Source organism: Pristiophorus japonicus, chromosome 14, assembly GCF_044704955.1.
Source record: "Pristiophorus japonicus isolate sPriJap1 chromosome 14, sPriJap1.hap1, whole genome shotgun sequence".
Taxonomy (NCBI): domain Eukaryota; kingdom Metazoa; phylum Chordata; class Chondrichthyes; family Pristiophoridae; genus Pristiophorus; species Pristiophorus japonicus.
This window is the reverse complement of record NC_091990.1, coordinates 60742377-60767764: the sequence shown is the minus strand read 5'-3', so window position 1 is coordinate 60767764 and position 25388 is coordinate 60742377.

The following is a 25388-nucleotide window of genomic DNA, read 5'->3' as shown; positions in this document are numbered from 1 at the left end:
TACCTCATGGACGCACTGTAGCTCATGGACACACTGTATCTTATGGGCACACTGTATAAGAACATATGAACATAAGATTTAGGATCAGGAGTAGGCCATCTAGCCCCTCGAACCTGCTCCGCCATTCAATAAGATCATGGCTGATCTGGCCGTGGACTCAGCTCCACTTACCCGCCCTCTCCCCATAACCCTTAATTTCCTTATTGGTTAAAAATCTTTCTATCTGTGACTTGGATGCATTCAATGAGCTAGCCTCAATTGCTTCCTTGGGCAGAGAATTCCACAGATTCACAACCCTCTGGGAGAAGAAATTTCTTTCCAACACGGTTTTAAATTGGCTCCCCCGTATTTTGAGGCTGTGCCCCCTAGTTCTAGTCTCCCCAACCATTGGAAACAACCTCACTGTCTCTATCTTATCTATCCCTTTCCTTATTTTAAATGTTTCTACGAGATACCTCATAGACACACTGTAGCTCATGGACACACTGTACCTCATGGACACAATGTAGCTCATGGACACACTGTAGCTCATAGACACACTGTACCTCATAGACACACTGTAGTTCATAGACACACTGTGCCTCATGGACACACTGTAGCTCATGGACACAATGTACCTCATAGACACACTGTACCTCATGGGCACACTGTACTTCATGGACACACTGTAGCTCATTGACACACTGTACCTCACAGACACACTGTAGCTCATGGATACACTGTACTTCATAGACACACTGTACTTCATAGACACACTGTAGCTCACAGACACACTGTTCCGCATAGACACAGTGTAACTCATAAACACACTGTAGCTCACGGACAAACTGTACCTCATAGACACACTGTACCTCATAGATACACTGTACCGCTTGGACACACTGTACCTCATAGACATACTGTAGCTCACGGACACACTGTACCTCATAGACATACTGTACCTCATAGACACGCTGAAGCTCATAGACACACTGTAGCTCATGGACACACTGTACATCATGGACACACTGTACCTCATTGATACACTGTACCTCATGGACACACTGTATCTCATGGACACACTGTACGTAATAGACACACTGTAGTTCATGGACACACTGTATCTCATAGACACACTGTAGCTCATGGACACACTGTACCTCATGGACACACTGTACCTCATAGACACGCTGTAGCTCATGGACATACTGTAGCTCATGGACACACTGTACCTCATAGACACACTGTAGCTCATAGACACACTGTTCTTCATTGACACACTGTAGCTCATGGACACACTGCACCTCATGGACACACTGCACCTCATAGACACACTGTAGCTCATAGACACACTGTACATCATAGACACACTGTACCTGATGGACACACTATACTTCATAGACACACTCTACCTCATGGACACACTGTACTTCATAGACACACTGTTCTTCATAGACACACTGTACCTCATGGGTACACTGTATAAGAACATATGAACATAAGATTTAGGATCAGGAGTAGGCCATCTAGCCCCTTGAACCTGCTCCGCCATTCAATAAGATCATGGCTGATCTGGCCGTGGACACAGCTCCACTTACCCACCCTCTGCCCATAACCCTTAATTTCCTTATTGGTTAAAAATCTTTCTAACTGTGACTTGGATGCATTCAATGAGCTAGCCTCAATTGCTTCCTTGGGCAGAGAATTCCACAGATTCACAACCCTCTGGGAGAAGAAATTTCTTTCCAACACGGTTTTAAATTGGCTCCCCCGTATTTTGAGGCTGTGCCCCCTAGTTCTAGTCTCCCCAACCATTGGAAACAACCTCACTGTCTCTATCTTATCTATCCCTTTCCTTATTTTAAATGTTTCTACGAGATACCTCATGGACACACTGTAGCTCATGGACACACTGTACCTCATGGACACAATGTAGCTCATGGACACACTGTAGCTCATAGACACACTGTACCTCATAGACACACTGTAGTTCATAGACACACTGTGCCTCATGGACACACTGTAGCTCATGGACACAATGTACCTCATAGACACACTGTACCTCATGGGCACACTGTACTTCATGGACACACTGTAGCTCATTGACACACTGTACCTCACAGACACACTGTAGCTCATGGATACACTGTACTTCATAGACACACTGTACATCATAGACACACTGTAGCTCACAGACACACTGTTCCGCATAGACACAGTGTAACTCATAAACACACTGTAGCTCACGGACAAACTGTACCTCATAGACACACTGTACCTCATAGATACACTGAACCGCATAGACACACTGTACATCATAGACATACTGTAGCTCACGGACACACTGTACCTCATAGACATACTGTACCTCATAGACACGCTGAAGCTCATAGACACACTGTAGCTCATGGACACACTGTACATCATGGACACACTGTACCTCATTGATACACTGTACCTCATGGACACACTGTATCTCATGGACACACTGTACGTAATAGACACACTGTAGTTCATGGACACACTGTATCTCATAGACACACTGTAGCTCATGGACACACTGTACCTCATGGACACACTGTACCTCATAGACATGCTGTAGCTCATGGACATACTGTAGCTCATGGACACACTGTACCTCATAGACACACTGTAGCTCATAGACACACTGTTCTTCATTGACACACTGTAGCTCATGGACACACTGCACCTCATGGACACACTGCACCTCATAGACACACTGTAGCTCATAGACACACTGTACATCATAGACACACTGTACCTGATGGACACACTATACTTCATAGACACACTGTTCTTCATAGACACACTGTACCTCATGGGTACACTGTATAAGAACATATGAACATAAGGTTTAGGATCAGGAGTAGGCCATCTAGCCCCTTGAACCTGCTCCGCCATTCAATAAGATCATGGCTGATCTGGCCGTGGACACAGCTCCACTTACCCACCCTCTGCCCATAACCCTTAATTTCCTTATTGGTTAAAAATCTTTCGATCTGTGACTTGAATACATTCAATGAGCTAGCCTCAACTGCTTCCTTGGGCAGAGAATTCCACAGATTTACAACCCTCTGGGAGAAGAAATTCCTTCTCAACATGGTTTTAAATTGGCTCCCCCATATTTTGAGGCTGTGCACCCTAGTTCTAGTCTCCCCAACAAGTGGAAACAACCTCACTGCCTCTATCTTATCGATCCCTTTCATTATTTTAAATGGTTCTACGAGATACCTCATAGACACGCTGTAGCTCATGAACACACTGTAGCTCATGGACACACTGTAGCTCATAGACACACTGTGCCTCATGGACACACTGTAGCTCATGGACACAATGTACCTCATAGACACACTGTACCTCATGGGCACACTGTACTTCATGGACACACTGTAGGTCATTGACACACTGTACCTCACAGACACACTGTAGCTCATGGATACATTGTACTTCATAGACACACTGTAGCTCACCGACAAGCTGTACCGCATAGACACACTGTACCTCATGGACACACTGTAGCTCATGGACACAATTTACCTCATCGACACACTGTATCTCATGGGCACACAGTATTTCATGGACACACTGTAGCTCATGGACACACTGTACCTCATGGAGACACTGTACCTCATAGACACGCTGTAGCTCATGGACACACTGTACCTCATGGACACACTGTACCTCATAGACACACTGTAGCTCATCGACACACTGTTCTTCATAGACACACTGTAGCTCATGGACACACTGTACCTCATGGACACACTGCACCTCATAGACACACTGTAGCTCATAGACACACTGTACATCATAGACACACTGTACCTGATGGACACACTATACTTCATAGACACACTGTACCTCATGGACACACTGTACTTCAAAGACACACTGTACTTCATAGACACACTCTACCTCATGGGCACACTGTATAAGAACATATGAACATAAGATTTAGGATCAGGAGTAAGCCATCTAGCCCCTCGAACCTGCTCCGCCTTTCAATAAGATCATGGCTGATCTGGCCGTGGACTCAGCTACACTTACCCACCCTCTCCCCATAACCATTAATTTCCTTATTGGTTAAAAATGTTTCGATCTGTGACTTGAATACATTCAATGAGCTAGCCTCAACTGCTTCCTTGGGCAGAGAATTCTACAGATTTACAACCCTCTGGGAGAAGAAATTCCTTCTCAACATGGTTTTAAATAGGCTCCCCGGTATTTTGAGGCTGTGCCCCCTAGTTCTAGTCTCCCCAACCAGTGGAAACAACCTCACTGCCTCTATCTTATCTATCCCTTTCATTATTTTAAATGTTTCTACGAGATACCTCATAGACACGCTGTAGCTCATGGACACACTGTACCTCATGGACACACTGTAGCTCATGGAAACACTGTAGCTCATAGGCACACTGTACCTCATAGACACACTGTACCTCATGGACACACTGTAGCTCATGGACACAATGTACTTCATAGACACAATGTACCACATGGACACACTGTACTTAATAGACACACTGTACTTCATAGACACACTGTATCTCATGGGCACACTGTACTTCATGGACACACTGTACGTCATAGACACACTGTATAAGAACATAAGAACATAAGATTTAGGATCAGGAGCAGGCCATCTTGCCCCTCGAACCTGCTCCGCCATTCAATAAGTTCATGGCTGATCTGGCCGTGGACTCAGCTCCACTTTCCGGCCCTCTCCCCAGAACCCTTAATTTCCTTATTGTTTAAAAATCTTATCTATCTGTGACTTGAATACATTCAATGAGCTAGCCTCAACTGCTTCCTTGGGCAGAGAATTCCACAGATTCACAACCCTCTGGGAGAAGAAATTCCTTTTCAACTCGGTTTTAAATTGGCTCCCCCATATTTTGAGGCTGTGCCCCCTAGTTCTAGTCTCCCCAACCAGTGGAAACAACCTCACTGCCTCTATCTTATCTATCCCTTTCATTATTTTAAATGTTTCTACAAGATACCTCATAGACACGCTGTCGCTCATGGATAGACTTTAGCTCATGGACACACTGTTCTTCATAGACACACTGTAGCTCATGGACATACTGTACCTCATGGACACACTGCACCTCATAGACACATTGTAGCTCATAGACACACTGTACCTCATGGACACACTGTACTTCATAGACACACTGTACCTCATGGACACACTGTACTTCATAGACACACTGTACTTCATAGAAGCACTGTACCTCATGGGCACACTGTATAAGAACATAAGAACATAAGATTTAGGATCAGGAGCAGGCCATCTAGCCCCTCGAACCTGCTCCGCCATTCAATAAGATCATGGCTGATCTGGCCGTGGACTCAGCTCCACTTTCCGGCCCTCTCCCCAGAACCCTTAATTTCCTTATTGTTTAAAAATCTATCTATCTGTGACTTGAATACATTCATTGAGCTAGCCTCAACTGCTTCCTTGGGCAGAGAATTCCACAGATTCACAACCCTCTGGGAGAATAAATTCCTTTCCAACACGGTTTTAAATTGGCTCCCCCGTATTTTGAGGCTGTGCCACCTAGTTTAAGTCTCCCCAACCAGTGGAAACAACCTCACTGTCTCTATCTTATCTATCCCTTTCATTATTTTAAATGTTTTTACGAGATACCTCATAGACACACTGTAGCTCATGGACACACTGTACCTCATGGACACAATGTAGCTCATGGACACACTGTAGCTCATAGACACACTGTACCTCATAGACACACTGTAGTTCATAGACACACTGTGCCTCATGGACACACTGTAGCTCATGGACACAATGTACCTCATAGACACACTGTACCTCATGGGCACACTGTACTTCATGGACACACTGTAGCTCATTGACACACTGTACCTCACAGACATACTGTAGCTCATGGATACACTGTACTTCATAGACACACTGTACATCATAGACACTCTGTAGCTCACAGACACACTGTACCGCATAGACACAGTGTAACTCATAAACACACTGTAGCTCACGGACAAACTGTACCTCATAGACACACTGTACCTCATAGATACACTGTACCGCATAGACACACTGCACCTCATAGACATACTGTAGCTCACGGACACACTGTACCTCATAGACATACTGTAACTCATAGACACGCTGTAGCTCATAGACACACTGTAGCTCATGGACACACTGTACATCATGGATACACTTTACCTCATAGACACACTGTAGCTCATGGACACACTGTACCTCATTGATACACTGTACCTCATGGACACACTGTAGCTCATGGACACACTGTAGCGCATTAAAACACTGTAGTTCATGGAATCACTATAGGTCATGGACACACAGTGGACTCAGCTCCACTTACCGGCCCTCTCCCCATAACCCTTAATTTCCTTATTGGTTAAAAATCTATCTATCTGTGACTTGAATACGTTCAATGAGCTAGCCTCAACTGCTTCCTTGGGCAGAGAATTCCACAGATTCACAACCCTCTGGGAGAAGAAATTCCTTTTCAACCTGGTTTTAAATTGGCTCCCCCGTATTTTGAGGCTGTGCCCCCTAGTTCTAGTCTCCCCAACCAATGGAAGCAACCTCTCTGTCTCTATCTTATCTATCCGTTTCATTATTTTAAATGTTTCTACAAGATACCTCATAGACACACTGTAGCTCATGGACACACTGTAGCTCATGGACCCACTGTACCTCATGAACACACTGTAACTCATGGACACACTGTACCTCATGGACACACTGTACTTCATGGGCACACTGTACCTCAAAGACACACTGTACCTCATGGACACACTGCAGCTCATGGACACACTGTACCTCATAGACACACTGCACCTCATAGACACACTGTACCTCAGGAGCACACTGTATCTCATGGACACACTGTACCTCATGGACACACTGTACCTCATAGACACACTGTAGCTCATAGACACACTGTACCTCATGCGAAAACTGTAGTTCATGGACACATTGTAGCTCATGGACACACTCTACTTCATGGACACACTGTAGCGGATGAACACCCTGTAGCTCATAGAAACATTGTAACTCATGGACACACTGTATCTCATAGACACACTGTACCTCATTGACACACTGTACCTCACGTACACACTGCAGCTCATGGACACACTGTAGCGCATTGAAACACTGTAGCTCATGGAAACACAATAGCTCATGACACACTGTACCTCACAGACACACTGTACCTCATGGACACACTGTAGCTCATGGAAACACTGTACCGCATGGAAACACTGTACCTCATAGACACACTGTACCTCATGGGCACACTTTAGTTCATGCACACCCTGTACCTCATAGACACACTGTACCTCATGGACACACTGTACCTCATAGACACAATGTAGCTCATGGACACAATGTACCTCATGGACACACTGTAGCTCATGGACACAATGTAGCTCATGGAGACACTGTACCTCATGGACACACTAGACCTCATAGACACACTGCAGCTGATGGACACACTCTACCTCATGGACACACTGTAGCTGATGGACACCCTGTAGCTCATAGACACACTGTACCTCATGGACACACTGTAGCTCATGGACACAATTTACCTCATCGACACACTGTACCTCATGGGCATACAGTACTTCATGGACACACTGTAGCTCATGGACACACTGTACCTCATGGACACACTGTACCTCATAGACACGCTGTAGCTCATGGACACACTGCAGCTCATTGACACACTGTTCTTCATAGACACACTGTAGCTCATGGACACACTGTACCTCATGGACACACTGCACCTCATAGACACACTGTAGCTCATAGACACACTGTACATCATAGACACACTGTACCTGATGGACACACTATACTTCATAGACACACTGTACCTCATAGACACACTGTACCTCAGGAGCACACTGTATCTCATGGACACACTGTACCTCATGGACACACTGTACCTCATAGACAAACTGGAGCTCATAGACACACTGTACCTCATGCGAACACTGTAGTTCATGGACACATTGTAGCTCATGGACACACTCTACCTCATGGACACACTGTAGCTGATGAACACCCTGTAGCTCATAGACACACTGTAACTCATGGACACACTGTATCTCATAGACACACTGTACCTATTTGACACACTGTACCTCACGTACACACTGTAGCTCATGGACACACTGTAGCGCATTGAAACACTGTAGCTCATGGAAACACAATAGCTCATGACACACTGTACCTCACAGACACACTGTACCTCATGGACACACTGTAGTTCATGCACACCCTGTACCTCATAGACACACTGTACCTCATGGACACACTGTACCTCATGGACACACTGTAGCTCATGGACACACAGTACATCATTGACACACTGCAACTCATGGACACACTGTACCTCATGGACACACTGTAGCTCATGGAAACACAATAGCTCATGACACATTGGACCTCACAGACACACTGTACCTCATGGACACACTGTAGCTCATGGAAACACTGTACCTCATGGAAACACTGTACCTCATAGACACACTGTACCTCATGGGCACACTGTAGTTCATGCACACCCTGTACCTCATAGACACACTGTACCTCATGGACACACTGTACCTCATAGACACAATGTAGCTCATGGACACAATGTACCTCATGGACACACTGTAGCTCATGGACACAATGTAGCTCATGGAGACACTGTACCTCATGGACACACTAGACCTCATAGACACACTGCAGCTGATGGACACACTCTACCTCATGGACACACTGTAGCTGATGGACACCCTGTAGCTCATAGACACACTGTACCTCATGGACACACTGTAGCTCATGGACACAATTTACCTCATCGACACACTGTACTTCATGGGCATACAGTACTTCATGGACACACTGTAGCTCATGGACACACTGTACCTCATGGACACACTGTACCTCATAGACACGCTGTAGCTCATGGACACACTGCAGCTCATTGACACACTGTTCTTCATAGACACACTGTAGCTCATGGACACACTGTACCTCATGGACACACTGCACCTCATAGACACACTGTAGCTCATAGACACACTGTACATCATAGACACACTGTACCTGATGGACACACTATACTTCATAGACACACTGTACCTCATAGACACACTGTACCTCAGGAGCACACTGTATCTCATGGACACACTGTACCTCATGGACACACTGTACCTCATAGACACACTGGAGCTCATAGACACACTGTACCTCATGCGAACACTGTAGTTCATGGACACATTGTAGCTCATGGACACACTCTACCTCATGGACACACTGTAGCTGATGAACACCCTGTAGCTCATAGACACACTGTAACTCATGGACACACTGTATCTCATAGACACACTGTACCTATTTGACACACTGTACCTCACGTACACACTGTAGCTCATGGACACACTGTAGCGCATTGAAACACTGTAGCTCATGGAAACACAATAGCTCATGACACACTGTACCTCACAGACACACTGTACCTCATGGACACACTGTAGTTCATGCACACCCTGTACCTCATAGACACACTGTACCTCATGGACACACTGTACCTCATAGACACAATGTAGCTCATGGACACACTGTAGCTCATGGACACAATGTAGCTCATGGACACACTGTAGCTCATGGACACACTGTCCCTCATGGACACACTATACCTCATAGACACACTGCAGCTGATGGACACACTCTACCTCATGGACACTCTGTAGCTGATGGACACCCTGTAGCTCATAGAAACACTGTACCTCATGGACACACTGTACCTCATGGACACACTGTACCTCATAGACACGCTGTAGCTCATGGACACACTGTAGCTCATGGACACACTGTACCTCATAGACACACTGTAGCTCATTGACACACTGTTCTTCATAGACACACTGTAGCTCATGGACACACTGTACCTCATGGACACACTGCACCTCATAGACACACTGTAGCTCATAGACACACTGTACCTCATCGACACACTGTACCTCAGGAGCACATTGTATCTCATGGACACACTGTACCTCATGGACACACTGTACCTCATAGACACACTGGAGCTCATAGACACACTGTACCTCATGCGAACACTGTAGTTCATGGACACATTGTAGCTCATGGGCACACTCTACCTCATGGACACACTGTAGCTGATGAACACCCTGCAGCTCATAGACACACTGTAACTCATGGACACACTGTATCTCATAGATACACTGTACCTCATTGACACACTGTACCTCACGTACACACTGTAGCTCATGGACACACTGTAGCGCATTGAAACACTGTAGCTCATGGAAACATAATAGCTCATGACACACTGTACCTCACAGACACACTGTACCTCATGGACACACTGTAGCGCATGGAAACACTGTACCTCATGGAAACACTGTACCTCATAGACACACTGTACCTCATGGGCACACTGTAGTTCATGCACACCCTGTACCTCATAGACACACTGTACCTCATGGACACACTGTACCTCATAGACACAATGTAGCTCATGGACACACTGTACCTCATGGACACACTGTACTCATGGACACAATGTAGCTCATGGACACACTGTACCTCATGGACACACTATACCTCATAGACACACTGCAGGTGATGGACACACTCTACCTCATGGACACACTGTAGCTGATGGACACCCTGTAGCTCATAGACACACTGTACCTCATGGACACACTGTAGCTCATGGACACAATTTACCTCATCGACACACTGTACCTCATGGGTACACTGTACTTCATGGACACACTGTAGCTCATGGACACACTGTACCTCATGGACACACTGTACCTCATAGACACGCTGTAGCTCATGGACAAACTGCAGCTCATGGACACACTGTACCTCATAGACACACTGTAGCTCATAGAAACACTGTTCTTCATAGACACACTGTAGCTCATGGACACACTGTACCTCATGGACACACTGTACCTCATAGACACGCTGTAGCTCATGGACACACTGTGGCTCATGGACACACTGTACCTCATAGACACACTGTAGCTCATAGACACACTGTTCTTCATAGACACAGTGTAAATCATAAACACACTGTAGCTCACGGACAAACTGTACCTCATAGACACACTGTACCTCATAGATACACTGTACCGCATAGACACACTGTACCTCATAGACATACTGTAGCTCACGGACACACTGTACCTCATAGACATACTGTACCTCATAGACACGCTGTAGCTCATAGACACACTGTAGCTCATGGACACACTGTACCTCATAGACATACTGTAGCTCACGGACACACTGTACCTCATAGACATACTGTACCTCATAGACACGCTGTAGCTCATAGACACACTGTAGCTCATGGACACACTGTACATCATGGATACACTGTACCTCACAGACACACTGTAGCTCATGGACACACTGTACGTAATAGACACACTGTAGTTCATGGATACACTGTATCTCATAGACACACTGTAGCTCATGGACACACTGTACCTCATGGACACACTGTAACTCATAGACACGCTGAAGCTCATGGACACACTGTGGCTCATGGACACACTGTACCTCATAGACACACTGTAGCTCATAGACACACTGGACCTCATTGATACACTGTACCTCATGGACACACTGTAGCTCATGGACACACTGTAGCGCATTGAAACACTGTAGCTCATGGAAACACTATAGCTCATGGACACACTGTACCTCATAGACACACTGTACCTCATGGACACACTGTACTTCATAGACACACTGTACATCATGGACACACTGTACTTCATAGACACACTGTACTTCATAGACACACTATACCTCATGTGCACACTGTACTTCATGGACACACTGTACCTCATAGACACACTGTATAAGAACATAAGAACATAAGATTTAGGATCAGGAGCAGGCCATCTAGCCCCTCGAACCTGCTCCGCCATTCAATAAGATCATGGCTGATCTGGCCGTGGACTCAGCTCCACTTTCCGGCCCTCTCCCCAGAACCCTTAATTTCCTTATTGTTTAAAAATCTATCTATCTGTGACTTGAATACATTCATTGAGCTAGCCTCAACTGCTTCCTTGGGCAGAGAATTCCACAGATTCACAACCCTCTGGGAGAATAAATTCCTTTCCAACACGGTTTTAAATTGGCTCCCCCGTATTTTGAGGCTGTGCCACCTAGTTTAAGTCTCCCCAACCAGTGGAAACAACCTCACTGTCTCTATCTTATCTATCCCTTTCATTATTTTAAATGTTTCTACGAGATACCTCATAGACACACTGTAGCTCATGGACACACTGTACCTCATGGACACAATGTAGCTCATGGACACACTGTAGCTCATAGACACACTGTACCTCATAGACACACTGTAGTTCATAGACACACTGTGCCTCATGGACACACTGTAGCTCATGGACACAATGTACCTCATAGACACACTGTACCTCATGGGCACAATGTACTTCATGGACACACTGTAGCTCATTGACACACTGTACCTCACAGACACACTGTAGCTCATGGATACACTGGACTTCATAGACAACACTGTACATCATAGACACACTGTAGCTCACAGACACACTGTACCGCATAGACACAGTGTAAATCATAAACACACTGTAGCTCACGGACAAACTGTACCTCATAGACACACTGTACCTCATAGATACACTGTACCGCATAGACACACTGTACCTCATAGACATACTGTAGCTCACGGACACACTGTACCTCATAGACATACTGTACCTCATAGACACGCTGTAGCTCATAGACACACTGTAGCTCATGGACACACTGTACATCATGGATACACTGTACCTCACAGACACACTGTAGCTCATGGACACACTGTACGTAATAGACACACTGTAGTTCATGGATACACTGTATCTCATAGACACACTGTAGCTCATGGACACACTGTACCTCATGGGCACACTGTACCTCATAGACACGCTGTAGCTCATGGACACACTGTGGCTCATGGACACACTGTACCTCATAGACACACTGTAGCTCATAGACACACTGTTCTTCATAGACACACTGTAGCTCATGGACACAGTGTACCTCATGTACACACTGCACCTCATAGACACACTGTAGCTCATAGACACACTATACCTGATGGACACACTATACTTCAGAGACACACTGTACCTCATGGATACACTGTACTTCATAGACACACTGTACTTCATAGACACACTGTATCTCATGGGCACACTGTATAAGAACAAATGAACATAAGATTTAGGATCAGGAGTAGGCCATCTAGCCCCTCGAACCTGCTCCGCAATTCATTAAGATCATGGCTGATCTGGCCGTGGACTCAGATCCACTTACCCGCCCTCTCCCCATAACCCTTAATTTCCTTATTGGTTAAAAATCTTTCTCTCTGTGACTTGAATACATTCAATGAGCTAGCCTCAACTGCTTCCTTGGGCAGAGAATTCCACAGATTCACAACCCTCTGGGAGGAGAAATTACTTCTCAACACGGTTTTAAATTGGCTCCCCCATGTTTTGAGGCTGTGCCCCCTAGTTCTAGTCTCCCCAACCAGTGGAAACAACCTCACTGCCTCTATCTTATCTATCCCTTTCATTATTTTAAATGTTTCTACGAGATACCTCATAGACTCGCTGTAGCTCATGGACACACTGTACCTCATGGACACACTGTAGCTCATGGAAACACTGTAGCTCATAGGCACACTGTACCTCATGGACACACTCTACTTCATAGACACACTGTACCTCATGGACACACTGTATCTCATGGACACACTGTACGTAATAGACACACTGTAGTTCATGGACACACTGTATCTCATAGACACACTGTAGCTCATGGACACACTGTACCTCATGGACACACTGTACCTCATAGACACGCTGTAGCTCATGGACACACTGTAGCTCATGGACACACTGTTCTTCATAGACACACTATAGTTCATAGACACACTGTACCTCATGGACACACTGTACTTCATAGACACACTGTTCTTCATAGACACACTGTACCTCATGGGCACACTGTATAAGAACATATGAACATAAGATTTAGGATCAGGAGTAGGCCATCTAGCCCCTCGAACCTGCTCCGCCATTCAATAAGATCATGGCTGATCTGGCCGTGGACTCAGCTCCACTTACCCACCCTCTCCCCATAACCCTTAATTTCCTCATTGGTTAAAAATCTTTCTATCTGTGACTTGAATACATTCAATGAGCTAGCCTCAACTGCTTCCTTGAGCAGAAAATTCCACAGATTTACAACCCTCTGGGAGAAGAAATTCCTTCTCAACATGGTTTTAAATTGGCTCCCCCATATTTTGAGGCTGTGCCCGCTAGTTCTAGTCTCCCCAACCAGTGGTAACAACCTCATTGTCTCTATCTTATCTATCCCTTTCATTATTTTAAATGTTTCTACGAGATACCTCATAGACACGCTGTCGCTCATGGACACACTGTACCTCATAGACACACTGTAGTTCATAGACACACTGTGCCTCATGGACACACTGTAGCTCATGGACACAATGTACCTCATAGACACACTGTACCTCATGGGCGCACTGTACTTCATGGACACACTGTAGCTCATTGACACACTGTACCTCACAGACACACTGTAGCTCATGGATACACTGTACTTCATAGACACACTGTACATCATAGACACACTGCAGCTCACAGACACACTGTACCGGATAGACACAGTGTAACTCATAAACACACTGTAGCTCACGGACAAACTGTACCTCATAGACACACTGTACCTCATAGATACACTGTACCGCATTAACACACTGTACCTCATAGACATACTGTAGCTCACGGACACACTGTAGCTCATAGACATACTGTAGCTCATAGACACGCTGTAGCTCATAGACACACTGTAGCTCATAGACACACTGTAGCTCATGGACACACTGTACCTCATTGATACACTGTTCCTCATGGACACACTGTAGCTCATGGACACACTGTAGCGCATTGAAACACTGTAGTTCATGGAAACACTATAGCTCATGGACACACAGTGGACTCAGCTCCACTTACCGGCCCTCTCCCCATAACCCTTAATTTCCTTATTGGTTAAAAATCTATCTGTCTGTGACTTGAATACATTCAATGAGCTAGCCTCAAGTGCTTCCTTGGGCAGAGAATTCCACAGATTCACAACCCTCTGGGAGAAGAAATTCCTTTTCAACCCGGTTTTAAATTGGCTCCCCCGTATTTTGAGGCTGTGCCCCCTAGTTCTAGTCTCCCCAACCAATGGAAACAACCTCTCTGCCTCTATCTTATCTATCCCTTTCATTATTTTAATTGTTTCTACAAGATACCTCATAGACACACTGTAGCTCATGGACCCACTGTACCTCATGGACACAATGTAACTCATGGACACACTGTACCTCATGGACACACTGTACTTCATGGGCACACTGTACCTCATAGACACACTGTACCTCATGGACACAGTGCAGCTCATGGACACACTGTACCTCATAGACACACTGCACCTCATAGACACACTGTACCTCAGGAGCACACTGTATCTCATTGACACACTGTACCTCATAGACACACTGTAGCTCATAGACACACTGTACCTCATGCGAACACTGTAGTTCATGGACACATTGTAGCTCATGGACACACTCTACCTCATGGACACACTGTAGCTCATGGGCACATTTTACCTCATAGAAACACTGTAGCTCATGGACACACTGCAGCTCATGAACACACTGTACCTCATGGACACATGTAGCTGATGGACACCCTGTACCTCATGGACACAATGTAGCTCATGAACACACTGTACCTCATGGAGACACTGTAGCTCATGGACACACTGTACCTTATGGGCACACTGTACCTCAGAGACACACTGTAGCTCATAGACACGCTGTACCTCATGGACCCACTGTACCTCATAGACACACTGTACCTCATGGGCACACTGTAGTTCATGGACACACTGTAGCTCATGGACACAATGTACCTCATGGACACACTGTACCTCATGGACACACTGTAACTCATGGACCACTGTAGCTCATGGACACATTGTAACTCATGGACCACTGTAGCTCGTAGACAAACTGTACCTCATGGACACACTGTAGCTCATGGACACACTATTGCTCATAGACACACTGTAGCTCATGGACACACTGTACCTCATGGACACACTGTAACTCATGGACACACTGCAGCTCATGGACACACTGTAGCTCATGGACACACTGTAGCTCAAAGACGGACTGTACCTCATGGACACACTGAAGCTCATGGACACACTGTACCTCATAGACACACTGTAGCTCATGGACACATTGTACCTCATGGGCACTCTTTACCTCATAGAACAACTGTAGCTCATGGATACACTGTATCTCATTGACACACTGTACCTCATAGACACACTGTAGCTCATGGACACACTGTAACTCATGGACACACTGTACCTCATCGACACACTGTAGCTCATGGACACACTATAGCTGATGGACAACCTGTAGCTCATAGACTCACTTTACCTCGTGGACACACTATACCTCATGGACACACTGTAGCTCATGGACACACTGTACCTCATGGACACACTGTAGCTCATTGACGCACTGTAGCTCATTGACCCACTGTACCTCATAGACACTCTGAACCTCATGGGCACACTGTAGTTCATGCGCACACTGTAGCTCATGGACACACTGTACCTCATGGACACACTGTACCTCATAGACACACTGTATCACATGGACACACTGTACCTCATAGACACTCTGAACCTCATGGGCACACTGTAGTTCATGGACACACTGTAGCTCATGGACACACTGTACCTCATGGACACACTGTAGCTCATGGACACACTGTACCTCATAGACACTCTGAACCTCATGGGCACACTGTAGTTCATGAACACACTGTAGCTCATGGGCACACTGTAGATCATGGACACACTGTACCGCATGGACGCATTGTAGCTCATGGACACACTGTACCTCATGGAGACACTGTACCTCATTGACACACTGTAGCTCATGGACACACTGTAGCTCATGGACACACTGTAGTTCATGGACACACTGTAGCTCATAGACACACTGTAGCTCATGGACACACTGTAGCTCATAGACACACTGTTGCTCATGGACACACTGTACCTCATGGACACACTGTAACTCATGGACCACTGTAGCTCGTAGACAAACTGTACCTCATGGACACACTATAGCTCATGGACACACTATTGCTCATAGACACACTGTAGCTCATGGACACACTGTACCTCATGGACATACTGTAACTCATGGACACACTGTAGCTCATGGACACACTGTAGCTCAAAGACACACTGTACCTCATGGACACACTGAAGCTCATGGACAGACTGTACCTCATAGACACACTGTAGCTCATGGACACATTGTACCTCAAGGGCCCTCTTTACCTCATAGACATACTGTAACTCATAGACACACTATAGCTCATGGACACACTGTAGCTCATGGACACACTGTATTTCATGGACACACTGTAGCTCATGGAAACACTGTACCTCATAGACACACTGTAACTCATGGACACACTGTAGTTCAAAGACACACTGTACCTCATGGAGACACTGCAGCTCATGGACACACTGTACCTCATAGACACACTGTAACTCATGGACACACTGTAACTCATCGACACACTGTACCTCATGGATAAACTGTTCCTCATGTACCCACTGTACCTCATAGACACACTGTACCTCATGGACACACTGTACCTCGTAGACACACTTTAAATCATGGACGCACAGTACCTCATGGACAGACTGTACCTCATGGGCACATTGCACCTCATGGGCACACTGTAGCTGATGGACACACTGTACCTCATAGACATACTGCACCTCATAGACACACTGTACCTCAGGAGCACACTGTATCTCATGGACACACTGTACCTCATGGACACACTGTACCTCATAGACACACTGTAGCTCATAGACACACTGTACCTCATGGGCACACTGTAGTTCATGGACACACTCTACCTCATGGACATACTGTAGCTGATGGACGACCTGTAGCTCATAGACTCACTTTACCTCGTGGACACACTGTACCTCATGGACACACTGTAGCTCATAGACACTGTACCTCATGGACACACTGTAGCTCATTGACGCACTGTAGCTCATTGACACACTGTACCTCATAGACACTCTAAACCTCATGGGCACACTGTAGTTCATGGACACACTGTAGCTCATGGACACACTGCAGCTCATAGACACACTGTATCACATGGACACACTGCACCTCATAGACACTCTGAACCTCATGGGCACACTGTAGTTCATGGACACACTGTAGCTCATGGACACACTGTACCTCATGGACACACTGTAGCTCATGGACACACTGTACCTCATAGACACACTGTTTCTCATGGACACACTGTACCTCATAGACACAATGTAGCTCATGGACACACTGTACCTCATGGACACACTGTACCTCATGGACATACTGGAACTCATGGACACACTGTAGCTCATGGACACACTGTACCTCATAGACACACTGTACCTCATGGACACACTGTAGCTCATGGACACACTGTAACTCATAGACACACTATAACTCATGGACGCACTGTACCTCATGGAGACACTATACCTCATGGGCACACTTTACCTCATAGACACACTGTACCTCATGGGCACACTGTAGCTCATGGACACACTGTACCTCATAGACACACTATACCTCAGGGGCACACTGTATCTCATGGAAACACTGTACCTCATGGACACACTGTACCTCATGGGCTCACTGTAGTTCATGGACACACTGTAGATCATGGACACACTGTACCTCATGGACACACTGTAGCTGATGGACACCCTGTAGCTCATAGACACACTGTACTTCATGGACACACTGTACCTCATAGATACACTGTACCTCATGGACACACTGTAGCTCATCGACACACTGTAGCTCATCGACACACTGTACCTTATAGACACACTGTAGCTCATGGACACACTATAGCTCATGGACACACTGTACCTAATAGGCACACTGTACCTCATGGACACACTGTAGCTCATGGACACACTGTAGCTCATGGGCACATTGTACCTCATAGAAACACTGTAGCTCATGGACACACTGCAGCTCATGGACACACTGTACCTCATGGACACATGTAGCTGATGGAATCCCTGTACCTCATGGACACAATGTAGCTCATGAACACACTGTACCTCATGGACACACTGTAGCTCATGGACACACTGTACCTTATGGGCACACTGTACCTCAGAGAGACACAGTAGCTCATAGACACGCTGTACCTCATAGACACTCTGAACCTCATGGGCACACTGTAGTTCATGGACACACTGTAGCTCATGGACACACTGTACCTCATGGACACACTGTAGCTCATGGACACACTGTACCTCATAGACACTCTGAACCTCATGGGCACACTGTAGTTCATGGACACACTGTAGCTCATGGGCACACTGTAGATCATGGACACACTGTACCGCATGGACGCATTGTAGCTCATGGACACACTGTACCTCATGGAGACACTGTACCTCATTGACACACTGTAGCTCATGGACACACTGTAGCTCATGGACACACTGTAGTTCATGGACACACTGTAGCTCATAGACACACTGTAGCTCATGGACACACTGTAGCTCATAGACACACTGTTGCTCATGGACACACTGTACCTCATGGACACACTGTAACTCATGGACCATTGTAGCTCGTAGACAAACTGTACCTCATGGACACACTGTAGCACATGGACACACTATTGCTCATAGACACACTGTAGCTCATGGACACACTGTACCTCATGGACATACTGTAACTCATGGACACACTGTAGCTCATGGACACACTGTAGCTCAAAGACACACTGTACCTCATGGACACACTGAAGCTCATGGACAGACTGTACCTCATAGACACACTGTAGCTCATGGACACATTGTACCTCAAGGGCCCTCTTTACCTCATAGACATACTGTAACTCATAGACACACTATAGCTCATGGACACACTGTAGCTCATGGACACACTGTATTTCATGGACACACTGTAGCTCATGGAAACACTGTACCTCATAGACACACTGTAGTTCATGGACACACTGTAGTTCAAAGACACACTGTACCTCATGGAGACACTGTAGCTCATGGACACACTGTACCTCATAGACACACTGTAACTCATGGACACACTGTAACTCATCGACACACTGTACCTCATGGATAAACTGTTCCTCATGTACCCACTGTACCTCATAGACACACTGTACCTCATGGACACACTGTACCTCGTAGACACACTTTAAATCATGGACGCACAGTACCTCATGGACAGACTGTACCTCATGGGCACACTGCACCTCATGGGCACACTGTAGCTGATGGACACACTGTACCTCATAGACATACTGCACCTCATAGACACACTGTACCTCAGGAGCACACTGTATCTCATGGACACACTGTACCTCATGGACACACTGTACCTCATAGACACACTGTAGCTCATAGACACACTGTACCTCATGGGCACACTGTAGTTCATGGACACACTCTACCTCATGGACATACTGTAGCTGATGGACGACCTGTAGCTCATAGACTCACTTTACCTCGTGGACACACTGTACCTCATGGACACACTGTAGCTCATAGACACACTGTACCTCATGGACACACTGTAGCTCATTGACGCACTGTAGCTCATTGACACACTGTACCTCATAGACACTCTAAACCTCATGGGCACACTGTAGTTCATGGACACACTGTAGCTGATGGACACCCTGTAGCTCATAGACACACTGTACTTCATGGACACACTGTACCTCATAGATACACTGTACCTCATGGACACACTGTAGCTCATCGACACACTGTAGCTCATCGACACACTGTACCTTATAGACACACTGTAGCTCATGGACACACTATAGCTCATGGACACACTGTACCTAATAGGCACACTGTACCTCATGGACACACTGTAGCTCATGGACACACTGTAGCTCATGGGCACATTGTACCTCATAGAAACACTGTAGCTCATGGACACACTGCAGCTCATGGACACACTGTACCTCATGGACACATGTAGCTGATGGACTCCCTGTACCTCATGGACACAATGTAGCTCATGAACACACTGTACCTCATGGACACACTGTAGCTCATGGACACACTGTACCTTATGGGCACACTGTACCTCAGAGACACACAGTAGCTCATAGACACGCTGTACCTCATAGACACTCTGAACCTCATGGGCACACTGTAGTTCATGGACACACTGTAGCTCATGGACACACTGTACCTCATGGACACACTGTAGCTCATGGACACACTGTACCTCATAGACACTCTGAACCTCATGGGCACACTGTAGTTCATGGACACACTGTAGCTCATGGGCACACTGTAGATCATGGACACACTGTACCGCATGGACGCATTGTAGCTCATGGTCACACTGTACCTCATGGAGACACTGTACCTCATTGACACACTGTAGCTCATGGACACACTGTAGCTCATGGACACACTGTAGTTCATGGACACACTGTAGCTCATAGACACACTGTAGCTCATGGACACACTGTAGCTCATAGACACACTGTTGCTCATGGACACACTGTACCTCATGGACACACTGTAACTCATGGACCATTGTAGCTCGTAGACAAACTGTACCTCATGGACACACTGTAGCTCATGGACACACTATTGCTCATAGACACACTGTAGCTCATGGACACACTGTACCTCATGGACATACTGTAACTCATGGACACACTGTAGCTCATGGACACACTGTAGCTCAAAGACACACTGTACCTCATGGACACACTGAAGCTCATGGACAGACTGTACCTCATAGACACACTGTAGCTCATGGACACATTGTACCTCAAGGGCCCTCTTTACCTCATAGACATACTGTAACTCATAGACACACTATAGCTCATGGACACACTGTAGCTCATGGACACACTGTATTTCATGGACACACTGTAGCTCATGGAAACACTGTACCTCATAGACACACTGTAACTCATGGACACACTGTAGTTCAAAGACACACTGTACCTCATGGAGACACTGTAGCTCATGGACACACTGTACCTCATAGACACACTGTAACTCATGGACACACTGTAACTCATCGACACACTGTACCTCATGGATAAACTGTTCCTCATGTACCCACTGTACCTCATAGACACACTGTACCTCATGGACACACTGTACCTCGTAGACACACTTTAAATCATGGACGCACAGTACCTCATGGACAGACTGTACCTCATGGGCACACTGCACCTCATGGGCACACTGTAGCTGATGGACACACTGTACCTCATAGACATACTGCACCTCATAGACACACTGTACCTCAGGAGCACACTGTATCTCATGGACACACTGTACCTCATGGACACACTGTACCTCATAGACACACTGTAGCTCATAGACACACTGTACCTCATGGGCACACTGTAGTTCATGGACACACTCTACCTCATGGACATACTGTAGCTGATGGACGACCTGTAGCTCATAGACTCACTTTACCTCGTGGACACACTGTACCTCATGGACACACTGTAGCTCATAGACACACTGTACCTCATGGACACACTGTAGCTCATTGACGCACTGTAGCTCATTGACACACTGTACCTCATAGACACTCTAAACCTCATGGGCACACTGTAGTTCATGGACACACTGTAGCTCATGGACACACTGCAGCTCATAGACACACTGTATCACATGGACACACTGCACCTCATAGACACTCTGAACCTCATGGGCACACTGTAGTTCATGGACACACTGTAGCTCATGGACACACTGTACCTCATGGACACACTGTAGCTCATGGACACACTGTACCTCATGGACACACTGTACCTCATGGACATACTGGAACTCATGGACACACTGTAGCTCATGGACACACTGTACCTCATAGACACACTGTACCTCATGGACACACTGTAGCTCATGGACACACTGTAACTCATAGACACACTATAACTCATGGACGCACTGTACCTCATGGATACACTGTACCTCATGGGCACACTTTACCTCATAGACACACTGTACCTCATGGGCACACTGTAGCTCATGGACACACTGTACCTCATAGACATACTGTACCTCAGGGGCACACTGTATCTCATGGAAACACTGTACCTCATGGACACACTGTACCTCATGGGCTCACTGTAGTTCATGGACACACTGTAGATCATGGACACACTGTACCTCATGGACACACTGTAGCTGATGGACACCCTGTAGCTCATAGACACACTGTACTTCATGGACACACTGTACCTCATAGATACACTGTACCTCATGGACACACTGTAGCTCATCGACACACTGTAGCTCATCGACACACTGTACCTTATAGACACACTGTAGCTCATGGACACACTATAGCTCATGGACACACTGTACCTAATAGGCACACTGTACCTCATGGACACACTGTAGCTCATGGACACACTGTAGCTCATGGGCACATTGTACCTCATAGAAACACTGTAGCTCATGGACACACTGCAGCTCATGGACACACTGTACCTCATGGACACATGTAGCTGATGGACTCCCTGTACCTCATGGACACAATGTAGCTCATGAACACACTGTACCTCATGGACAGACTGTAGCTCATGGACACACTGTACCTTATGGGCACACTGTACCTCAGAGACACACAGTAGCTCATAGACACGCTGTACCTCATGGACCCACTGTACCTCATAGACACACTGTACCTCATGGGCACACTGTAGTTCATGGACACACTGTAGCTCATGGACACAATGCACCTCATGGACACACTGTACCTCATGGACACACTGTAACTCATGGACCACTGTGGCTCGTAGACAAACTGTACCTCATTGACACACTGTAGCTCATGGACACACTATTGCTCATGTACACACTGTAGCTCATGAACACACTGTAGCTCAAAGACACACTGTACCTCATGGACACACTGAAGCTCATGGACACACTGTACCTCATTGACACACTGTAGCTCATGGAACACTGTATTTCATGGACACACTGTAGCTCATGGACACATTGTACCTCATGGACACACTGTACCTCATAGAACAACTGTAGCTCATGGATACACTGTATCTCATTGACACACTGTAGCTCATGGACACATTGTACCTCATGGACACACTGTAACTCATGGACACACTGTACCTCATCGACACACTGTAGCTCATGGACACACTGTATTTCATGGACACACTGTAGCTCATGGAAACACTGTACCTCATAGACACACTGTAACTCATGGACACACTGTAGTTCAAAGACACACTGTACCTCATGGAGACACTGTAGCTCATGGACACACTGTACCTCATGGATAAACTGTTCCTCATGTACCCACTGTACCTCATAGACACACTGTACCTCATGGACACACTGTACCTTGTAGACACACTTTAACTCATGGACGCACAGTACCTCATGGACAGACTGTACCTCATGGGCACACTGCACCTCATGGGCACACTGTAGCTGATGGACACACTGTACCTCATAGACATACTGCACCTCATAGACACACTGTACCTCAGGAGCACACTGTATCTCATGGACACACTGTACCTCATGGACACACTGTACCTCATAGACACACTGTAGCTCATAGACACACTGTACCTCATAGACACACTGTACCTCATGGGCACACTCTACCTCATGGACATACTGTAGCTGATGGACAACCTGTAGCTCATCGACTCACTTTACCTCGTGGACACACTGTACCTCATGGATACACTGTAGCTCATAGACACACTGTACCTCATGGACACACTGTAGCTCATTGACGCACTGTAGCTCATTGACACACTGTACCTCATAGACACTCTAAACCTCATGGGCACACTGTAGTTCATGGACACACTGTAGCTCATGGACACACTGCAGCTCATAGACACACTGTATCACATGGACACACTGCACCTCATAGACACTCTGAACCTCATGGGCACACTGTAGTTCATGGACACACTGTAGCTCATGGACACACTGTAACTCATGGACACACTGTAGCTCATGGACACACTGTACCTCATAGACACACTGTTTCTCATGGACACACTGTACCTCATAGACACTCTGAACCTCATGGGCACACTGTAGTTCATGGACACACTGTAGCTCATGGACACACTGT